This window comes from Monodelphis domestica, chromosome 8, assembly GCF_027887165.1.
Source record: "Monodelphis domestica isolate mMonDom1 chromosome 8, mMonDom1.pri, whole genome shotgun sequence".
Classification (NCBI taxonomy): Eukaryota; Metazoa; Chordata; class Mammalia; order Didelphimorphia; family Didelphidae; genus Monodelphis; species Monodelphis domestica.
In genome coordinates, this window is record NC_077234.1 from 6,184,853 (window position 1) to 6,195,406 (window position 10,554).

The 10,554-nt window shown below is 40.0% G+C and overlaps 1 long non-coding RNA gene across 1 annotated transcript; it reads right to left on the reverse strand.

Annotated features, from left to right (window-relative positions):
- Nucleotides 1-4,306: 4,306 nt before the first annotated feature.
- Nucleotides 4,307-4,953, reverse strand: LOC103098143 (uncharacterized). The gene is made up of 3 exons (XR_008913996.1): nucleotides 4,776-4,953; nucleotides 4,526-4,601; nucleotides 4,307-4,388 (listed from the first exon to the last, which is right to left on the reverse strand). It is a non-coding gene; the product is annotated as an uncharacterized LOC103098143 (long non-coding RNA).
- Nucleotides 4,954-10,554: the final 5,601 nt, after the last annotated feature.

Here is a 10,554-nt window from a genome sequence, read left to right on the forward strand (position 1 = left end):
CGGTAGAGGCAGAATGGTATTATGAAGGGGATGCCTTTAAGTTTTCTACTTTATTCTAGAGGCAACAACAGGAGCCCATTAAAGATATTTGGGCAGAAGCATGATGTGTCCAGATTAGCCATTTAGAAAATTTGATAGAGATTTGGGGGATGAGAGACTTTGGCCCGATTTCTGCTGCTGCCTCTTTGTGGAAATGCTTCTGGGTTTCACTCACCTGCCAATCCAAGGGCACCTTTGGAGCCAGAGCCATTTGTGAATCCGTGATTGCCTGTAGGTGGGTAAAGCTAAATTCCTCACTGGGTGGAGTTCTGGTTGCCCCAGGGATTTTCATTGCAAACTAGGTTGCAGTGGCATGAATGTGGGTTTCCCTTGGAGTGGCAGTCCCAAGAATAAATAGCTTAAAAATAATTATAAATTGCATCAGAGTGGAAGAACCCATTGTCATGGTTATTTTTCCTGTTGGATCTTTGAAATTCATAACTGACCATGCTGGGACACAAGGAAAAGTGACACCCCATTATTTCTAAACTCATGTATATAAACATTTCTGTGCTTGGTTGCTGATGGGGATATTTATTGGCAACTGATGGTGACTATCATAATGAAGGACATTCTAAGACCCCCTGGGATTTATTCTCTACAGATCTTGGGACTGATCACTTCAGAGTTTGCCAGCATTTCCAGAACTCCATCATCTTGCAAAGGAATTTCCCAATGACCCTCACCAGGATCCAATATAGTTGATGGGCAGGAGCTATTCTTATTCCCATTTGACAGGTGAAGAACAAAGGCATGGAGCTAAGGTGGTTCCACTGGTTCATGGCAGACCCATCACTAGAACCCAGATCTCCTACTCACAGTTCTTTGGTCTTTCCTAGTCATAGTCAGGGAATCCCAGGATTTCAGAAATACTCTTAGTGGTCAACTACTCTGAGCTTCACCTAAAAGAAAACCCCCTTTATCTATTACCTAACAAATTCTCAGGCAAACTCTGCTTAAAGATTCTTAGTGAACTAATCTGAGTATCACAGAATTAGAACAGAAGGGCCCCCAGAAGTCATTGACTCAAAGACTGTCATTTTTCACAATAGGAAATTGAGGCCATATCTTTTCTCTTGAGCTACTAGACTTGTCTGAATTGGTCTCCCTGCATTGTCTCTCCCCAGTCTGATCCATCATCCATGGACCTAGGATCTTCCCAAAGTCTAACCATGTCAGTCCTCTGTTCACAAGCCCCAAAGGCTCACTTACTGTGTGGATAAAACACAAGCTCCTCCCTCTGGCATTTTAGGCCCTCTATTTGCCAACACATTATATTCCTCATCACTCATCTGACAATTGATCCAAATGGACCACTTGTATTCTCCATATAAAAGAATCCATCATCCATTCCTATTCATTTCCACAGGCTGTTCCTATGCCTGGAGTGTTCTGACTCTCCCCCCCCCCCCCTTAGAATCCCTCACTTCTTTTTTTTTATTTTTAAATTAAATTAATTAAGAAATATTTTCCATGGTTATATGATTCATGTTCTTTTCCTCCCCTCCTTCCATCCCCCTCCCATAGCCAATGAGCAGTTCCTTTGGGTTTTATATGTGTCATTGATCAAGTCCCATTTCCATATTATTGATATTTGCATTGGGGTGATTGCTTAGTCTCCATCCCCAATCATGTCCCCATCGACCCATGTGAACAAGCAGTTGTTTTCTTTGGCATTTCTGCTCCCACAGTTCTTCCTATGATAAGTCCCTCAAGATTGTCCTGAATCATTGCATTGCTGCTGGTTGCAGTCAGTTACATTCGTAAACAGCATTATAGTCCTGCTATAATGTATCAACAATGTTCTCCTGGTTCTGCTCCTTTCACTCTGCATCACTTCCTGGAGGTCGTTCCAGTTCACATGGAATCCCTCCAGTTCATCATTCCTTTGAGCACAACAGTATTCCATCCGCAATAGACACCACAGTGTGTTCAGCCATTCCCCAATTGAAGGGGATCCCCTCATTTTCCATTTTTTTTTGCCACCACAAAGAGCATGGCTCCTCACTTCTTTAACTAGGGTCAGCTCAATCTAAAAGGACTTTCTCATCTAAAAGGACTTTCCTGATACTCCCTATTCCGAGGTCCCTCTCTTCCATATTATTTTGTGTTTTCTTTGTATTAACTTAGCCTGGCATTGCTTTACCCCAGGGGACTAGAAGCTCCCTGAGGGCAGGAACCTTTCCCCCTTTCATTATCCCAGTTCCTAGTACAAAGTTTGGCAGACTCTAGGTACTTAATCAGTTTTTGTTATTTGAACAAATGAATAGAGAGGGCCTTTGGGGTCACCTCGTTTTGTTTTTACAGTGCAGAGACCTTCCAAGGATGGAGTTTGTGCAGTGACAGAGCTTGTTAAAAATGCACCCAAAAGAGAAGCTTCATGGAAAGCCTAGGGATTCCAAATGCCTCAACACTTCCTCTGTGAGGACCAATTAAGGAAGTCCAGGCATGGAAAGGCCATTTCTTAGGAGCACCTTGGAAAAGGCTGCTCATTATAGGTGCTATGGAACCAAATCCAGCTCCCAGGATTTTCTTTACAGGGACCCCATCAATTAACACCCACGACTGCCTTCCTCTGTCACAGACCTGTTTAGACCTGGTTTCCTGTTGAGTCATAAGCCTTCCTCAGCCAAATGCAAAGTGTTGAGCATTTGACTTTTTATTTTCTTGGGGGTTGGGGCAGTGCTGATGGGGAAAAGGAAACTAGAGGGTGATTAATTAAATTAAAAGGGGAAAGAATTCATTTTTAAATGCTGAGATAGCTGAAGGAATAGTTTATGGAGGCAAGGACTAGTGAGGTGTCTGTCCTGTGCTTTGAACAGTATGCTTCTTTCTCATCCTCACAAGCAAACCTACACCCATGTACCCTCCTCCAGCTCCTGTCTCCAAACTGTTCCTTCTCAGCCTGGAATATGGAGGTCATATGACACTGCTCCATAACTGTGCGGGTGAAGAAAGTAAGTACCCAAGATGGGAAACCATTTTCAAGGTTCCAGAAATGGTCAGTTTCTTTGAGCTCAAGGTCTCTGAACACTCTCAACTTTGCTTCTTGCACTGAATGCATAGCTTGCCCTTAAACCCATTAAGAGTTTGGAGGTTTAAAGACATGGATTTCTTCATTGGATTGTGGCTGGCTGAAGTCTGGAAGGTCATATTTGAAAAAAATCCAATTTTTAAAGTAATTATAAAGTTTCAAAACATGACATTTATACATTGGAGAATGAGAAATCTACATGGCCACTGAATCAGGTGATGTTTTGATTCATTCAGCATCATCTAGAACAAAAAGGGAAATTGGGACTCTTGCACATCTTGGCCATTTACAAATTGTCATTTTGAAAGATGCAAAACTCATCAGAAATAGTTCTTCCTTGAAAAATGTAGGCCAGTCTCCTTAGTAAGAAGGTGAAGTTGTTTTCATTCATTGATTCATTGATTCATTCACTCATTTATTCATTGATTGATTGATTGATTGTTTGATTGATTCATTCATTCATTCATTTATTTATTTAGTTGTAAATTCCATTGTCCAGGCCTTTGAAATTAAAAACAAACCAACAAAACCACATTATTCTCTTTTGAAAATGAACATTTTGGTGATTCATTTAGTTTTTACACCATGAACATTTCCTAAAATAGGACTCCCTCCACTGAATTCTTTGAGAAAACAATGACAAATAGGCCAGAAAAACTGGCAGAGAATCCAAATCTGTAAGTATAGGCACCTTTTGCATCCATAGCCCCAGCCCTCTACTAGGAAGAAAATGGTGTCCTTTGTTTTTTGTTCCTAGAAATCTAAATTGATCATAAAAATTTAGATTTAATTTACTATTAGGGTAGTTTTTGTTTTCATTTTTGAATTCATTGTTTATCTTACTCTCTTGGTTTTGCTTTCTTCACTCTGCATCAAGTTGGCTTTCCCACATTTGTCTTAATTTCTCATACTGTATTTTTTTCATTGAAAATACTATACAATCCACATTACACAATTTATTCAGCCATCCACATTTTTGCAATAATTATTTTTGATATACATGGAACTCTTCCTCCCTCCCTTCCTCCCTTCTTTCCTCCCTTCCTCCCTTCCTCCCTTCCTTCCTTCCTTCCTTCGTTCCTTCCTTCCTTCCTTCCTTCCTTCCTTCCTTCCTTCCTTCCTTCCTTCCTTCCTTCCTTCCTTCCTTCCTTCCTTCCTTCCACATATAAATAGGGCACGAAGTACTTCCTTGTCTCACTTAATAATAATTACATTTATTATAAATACTCTCATCTAGGATCTTTATATGCCACCAAGATAAGCATCCATTCTTTTTGCATTCCAGGAGCTCACAATCTCAGTGTCTTTGGAGTATCTATAGGGCAGGAAAAGGGGAAGGAAGGAAGTGAGAAGTGGGGCCTAAATTGGAGCTCAGAGATTCCCATCTATATTAAACTACATTTTGACATTATCATTGTCCCCACAAAATAGTAGATCAGATGTCTTGCTTACCTTTCTGGACTCTGGATATTTACATTGACCTTCTGATACTTTTTTCTTCTTTGGGTCGAGTTTGAGAAACTTTCTCCTAGTGTGAAGATATATGTTAGATTATGATATAGTTTTAAATTGATTTATTTTGTTTTATGCCATTTTTGTTCCCAGATAGATTCCCCCTACATTTCTTAAAGCTCTTTCTCTTTTAACAAAGACTTTTTAAATAAAGAAAAAAAGCCAGCCTTTAAAATGAACAATACCTCACCTGAGTGAGAATAAACTCAATACTACTGTTTTATAATCTCCCTCTACTCCAAACCTCCTCCTCCACCATAAACAATGAAAGCAAGGAAATCTCTTTTCTTGTCTCTTCTTTGGGCTGCTATTACTTCTGATTTAGAGTCTCTTCTTCCCAAAGGCGTTTTACTTTTCTGACTTCTGAGAACACTCATCCTCCCTGAGTGGCATATGTCCCCTGCTGTCTTTGTGTTCATTGTTCTTGGGCATTTCCTGTCATAGAAGTTTGGTGAAATGATTTACCCAGGTTCATGGCATCACAGATTTCATGAAGTATTGCATCTGTTACTGATTGGAGCTGTTAAGATTCTGTTTCAGACACTAAGAAATATTTCTTTCTCTCCTTAAAAAAATAATAACTTTCCACATACATTCTCTGTATTTGTTATTAATTTTTTAACTGTCTCTTTCCCTTCTTCCCTCCCCCCTCCCCAAGAGCTGCCAAGTGATTCAATCTGGGTTATACATGTATTATCATGCTAAAATATTTCAATATTATTCATTTCTATAAGTGAATAATTTTATAAAACTTCACAACATATATTTAATCAGTCCCCCTAGTTCCCACCCTTATTTTACTTCCTACTTTCTTTTTACTTTCTACCCCCTCCCTTCTTATCCCCCTTATTTTCTCTGTAATCTTTCCAAAATTACCCCCCACCCTCTCCCTCCCTTGTACTGCTTCCCTCCCCACCAGTCAGTTTATTACCCTTCTACTCCCCTATAGGGTGCAAATCTATTCTCTGCCCCAATGGGTTGGATTGTTCTTCCTTCTTTGGGTCAATTTCAAAGCACGTAAGAGTTGAATATTTCATATCTCAACCTCTTTACTCTTTGTAATATTTATTGGGAAAGGAAATGGGATTGAAAAAATGGGGGATAATAAGGGAGGTGTGTATGAGGGTAAGGAGGAGTTAAGGGGAGAGAGGGAACACTGTTTGGTGAAGCAGGGAAGGGAGATGCCCCCTGCTGAGAGGAAACAGCAGGGGTCTGATAAGGTCTTTTATTGCCTTGATGACTGAACTGATTTTCACCTCCCTCTATGATCAGAAAAGATAGTCCACTTATCCTCCAACACCAGGAAGCCAGTCCCACAGGGCAGGAAGCAAGAGCTAATCACAAGACCCAACTGCCACTCCCAGTTGGCCCTTCCCCCACACAAACTGTTAGTCTAGTTTCCTTTCCACATCTTCCAGTGTATTGATGTTCTCCCCCCTCCCGCCATGAGCTTCTTTGTGACATAAATTTACCCCCATTTGTTTCTTTTCCCGTTTCTTTTAGTGTTAACCTCTTTTTTTAGCTCTAGTTGTATATGTATATTATATATACACACACGTATATGTATTTATGCATGCATATATCTATATACCTATTTATGTCTTATCCTTTCATTCTATACAGTTTGTCACTGTTCCCCCTAACTGTAATTGTTCTAGCTGCCCAGGTGATAACAACAGTTTTTAAGAGTTACCAATGACCTCTTTTCTTATATGGATACATATCATTTTAACATATTGAGTCTCTTTAAAAAACTGTTTTTTTTGTTTTGTTTTGCTTTTCTTTTTTCCCTTTTTTAAATTACCTTTTGAGGATTCTCTTGAGTTCTATATTTGGGCATCAAATTTTCTGTTCAGGTCTGGTCTTTTCTTTACGAATTCTTGAAATTCTTCTATTTTGTTGAATGACCATACTTTCCACTGTAAGAATATAGTCAGTTTTGCTGGGTAATTGATTCTTGGTTGTAGACCTAGTTCCCTTGCTTTCCAGAATATCATATTCCATGCCTTTCAGTTCTTCAGTGTGGATGCAGCCAGATCCTGTTATCCTCACTGTGGTTCCTTGGTATCTGAATGACTTCTTCTTTGCAGCTTGTAATATCTTTTCTTTGGTCTGATAGTTCTTAAATGTGGCTATAACATTTCTGGGTGTTGTCAGTAGGGGATTAAGTACAGGAGGTGATCTGTGGATTCATTTAATCTCCACTTTTCCCTCTTGTTCTAGAATATTGGGGCACTTTTCTTGAACAATTTCATGTAGTAGTGTGTCCAGGCTTTTTCTTTTGTCATGGTCTTCTGGTAGACCAATGATTCTTAAATTCTCTCTCCTTGAACGATTTTCTAAATCCTCTGTTTTGTGAATGAGATGCTTCATATTTTCCCCAATTTTTTTATTCTTTTTTTTTTAAACCCTTACCTTCCGTCTTGGAGTCAATACTGTGTATTGGCCTCCAAGGCAGAAGAGTGGCAAGGGCTAGGCAATGGGGGTCAAGTGACTTGCCCAGGGTCACACAGCTAGGAAGTGGCTGAGGCCGGATTTGAACCTATGACCTCCCATCTCTAGGCTTGGTTCTCAATCCACTGAGCTACCCAGCTGCCCCCTTTTGGTTTTGTTTTATAGTGTCCTGCGGCTTTGTGAGGTCACTTAATTCTAGTTGTTGTATTCTGGTTCTTAAAGACTGGATTTCATTCCCTGGCTTTTTGGTCATCCTTCTTTTTCTGGTCTGATTTTCTATGGAGGTCATCTTTCATCCTCTTTACCTCATCTTTCATCTCCTTTGCCTCATCTTTCATCTTCTTTGCTTCATCTTTTATCTTCTTTGCCTCATTTTCCAGCTGGTTGATTTTGGCTTTCAAGACACTATTTTCTCATTTTAGTTCAAGTGCCTCTGTTTCCAAGATGACTTATCTTCGTTTTTAAGTTCTTTTCCCAATTGTTGTCAGCCTCTCTTAATTGTGTTTTGAATTGCATTTTGAGTTGTTCCAAAGCCTGTATCCAATTCACTGGGATTTCTGATTTATTGTTTGCTGATCCCTCCCCCTCTGTTCTGTTCACTGTATAGAAGCTGTCTATTGTAATTTCTTTTTTCTTTTTCTGTTGTTTGCTCATATTCACCCCTTCTTTGCTCCCTGTATTTATCTGTGCTCTTGCTCCTCTCTTTTTTTGTTGTTTGTTTTGTTTTTGTTTTGGGGGCTTCTGTCAGTCTTCCCTCTTGGAACTTTGACAGAAGATCTCTCGGTGCAGTCTGTGGGGGAGGGTTTTGGGGTTTGAGTTTCCCTGTCTTCTGGAGGGTTTTGGTTGGATTAGAGCCCAGCAGTCAATTAGGGAGGGGTGTGGAGCCTGGACTTCCCTGAGTTCTGGAGACTTTTGATGGGATTAAGTTCAACTTGGTTGGACTGGGTGTGCTCTGAGTCCAAAACCTCCTGGAAGGCTGGAGCAAATATGGAGGATCTCTACAGCTCTGGCCAGGCTGCCAGCTCTATGCTCCCTCTCTAGCTCCTTCCCTGCCATCTGTGTTCAAAGCTCTGAGCTTGGCACAGCCCTGCCCACTAGGTACACTCTCCAGACCAGCAACTTTGCCCACCCAGAGGTTCCCTCTGCAGTTGGAGCCTCAGTGTTCTAGGAAGGCAGGGGGAGGGGTTCTGGGATCTTCCTTCTGCCTTCCCCTTAAACCCAAGTGTTCTTGGATTCTGGCTTGGGGGGGGCATACCTTTTGAATTGAGTCCAGCAGGAGGGTTCCTTGGCTCTGTCTTGTTGTTAGGTTTGATTTTCACTCCCCTAGGAGCATTCAGTTTGTGATTGGTAAGGAAGGGTATTCAGAGGTCAGAACTTCTGCTCCTTCTAGGCCAACATCTTGACTCCACCTCCCGCAACATATATTTATTTATTTATTTATTTTTTTAAATATATTTTATTTGATCATTTCCAAGCATTATTCGTTAAAGACATAGATAATTTTCTTTTCCTCCCCCCCCCCCACCCCCCATAGCCAACGCGTAAGTCCACTGGGCATTAGATGTTTTCTTGATTTGAACCCATTGCTTTGTTGATAGTATTTGCATTAGAGAGTTCATTTAGAGTCTATCCTCTATCATGTCCCCTCAACCTCTGTATTCAGGCAGTTGCTTTTTCTCGGTGTTTCCACTCCCATAGTTTATCCTTTGCTTATGAATGGTGTTTTTTTCTCCTGGATCCCTGCAAGTTGTTCAGGGACATTACACCGCCACTAATGGAGAAGTCCATTACGTTCGATTATACCACAGTGTATTAGTCTCTGTGTACAATGTTCTCCTGGTTCTGCTCCTCTCGCTCTGCATCACTTCCTGGAGGTTGTTCCAGTCTCCATGGAACTTCTCCACTTTATTATTCCTTTGAGCACAATAGTATTCCATCACCAACATATACCACAGTTTGTTCAGCCATTCCCCAATTGATGGGCATCCCCTCGTTTTCCAGTTTTGGGCCACCACAAAGAGCGCAGCTATGAATATTTTTGTACAAGTCTTTGTGTCCATTATCTCTTTGGGGTACAGACCCAACAGTGCTATGGCTGGGTCAAAGGGTAGATATTCTTTTGTCGCTCTTTGGGCATAGTTCCAAATTGCCCTCCAGAATGGTTGGATCATTTCACAGCTCCACCAGCAATGAATTAATGTCCCTATTTTGCCACATCCCCTCCAGCATTCATTACTTTCCTTTGCTGTTATGTTAGCCAATCTGCTAGGTGTGAGGTGATACCTCAGAGTTGTTTTGATTTGCATCTCTCTGATTATAAGAGATTTAGAACACTTCTTCATGTGCTTGTTAATAGTTTTGATTTCTTTATCTGAGAACTGCCTATCCATTTCCCTTGCCCATTTATCAATTGGAGAATGGCTTGATTTTTTGTACAACTGATTTAGCTCATTATAAATATGAGTAATTAAACCTTTGTCAGAGGTTTCTATGAAGATTTTTTCCCAATTTGTTGTTTCCCTTCTGATTTTAGTTATATTGGTTTTGTTTGTACAAAAGCTTTTTAGTTTGATGTAGTCAAAATTATTTATTTTACATTTTGTGATTCTTTCTATATCTTGCTTGGTTTTAAAGCCTTTCCCCTCCCAAAGGTCTGACATGTATACTATTCTATGTTTACCCAATTTACTTATGGTTTCCTTCTTTATGTTTAAGTCACTCACCCATTTTGAATTTATCTTGGTGTAGGGTGTGAGGTGTTGATCTATTCCTAGTCTCTCCCACACTGTCTTCCAATTTTCCCAGCAGTTTTTATCGAATAGTGGATTTTTGTCCCAAAAGCTGGGATCTTTGGGTTTATCGTATACTGTCTTGCTGAGGTCGCTTTCCCCCAGTCTATTCCACTGATCTTCCTTTCTGTTTCTTAGCCAGTACCAAATTGTTTTGATGACTGCTGCTTTGTAATATAGTTTTAGGTCAGGGACTGCAAGGCCCCCATCATGTGTGTTTTTTTTTTCATTATTTCCCTGGATATCCTTGATCTTTTGTTCTTCCAAATGAACTTTGTTATAGTTTTTTCTAAATCAGTGAAGAAGTATTTTGGTAGTTCAATGGGTATGGCACTAAATAGATAAATAAGTTTGGGTAGGATGGTCATTTTTATTATATTGGCTCGTCCTATCCATGAGCAGTTAATGTTTTTCCATTTGTTCAAGTCTAGTTTTAGTTGTGTGGCGAGTGTTTTGTAGTTGTGTTCATATAGTTCCTGTGTTTGTCTTGGGAGATAGATTCCTAGGTATTTTATTTTGTCTAAGGTGATTTTGAATGGGATTTCTCTTTCTAGTTCTTGCTGCTGAGCTGTGTTGGAGATATATAGAAAAGCTGATGATTTATGTGGGTTTATTTTGTATCCTGCAACTTTGCTAAAGTTGTTGATTATTTCAATTAGCTTTTTGGTTGAATCTCTAGGATTCTTTAAGTAGACCATCATGTCATCCGCAAAGAGTGATAACTTG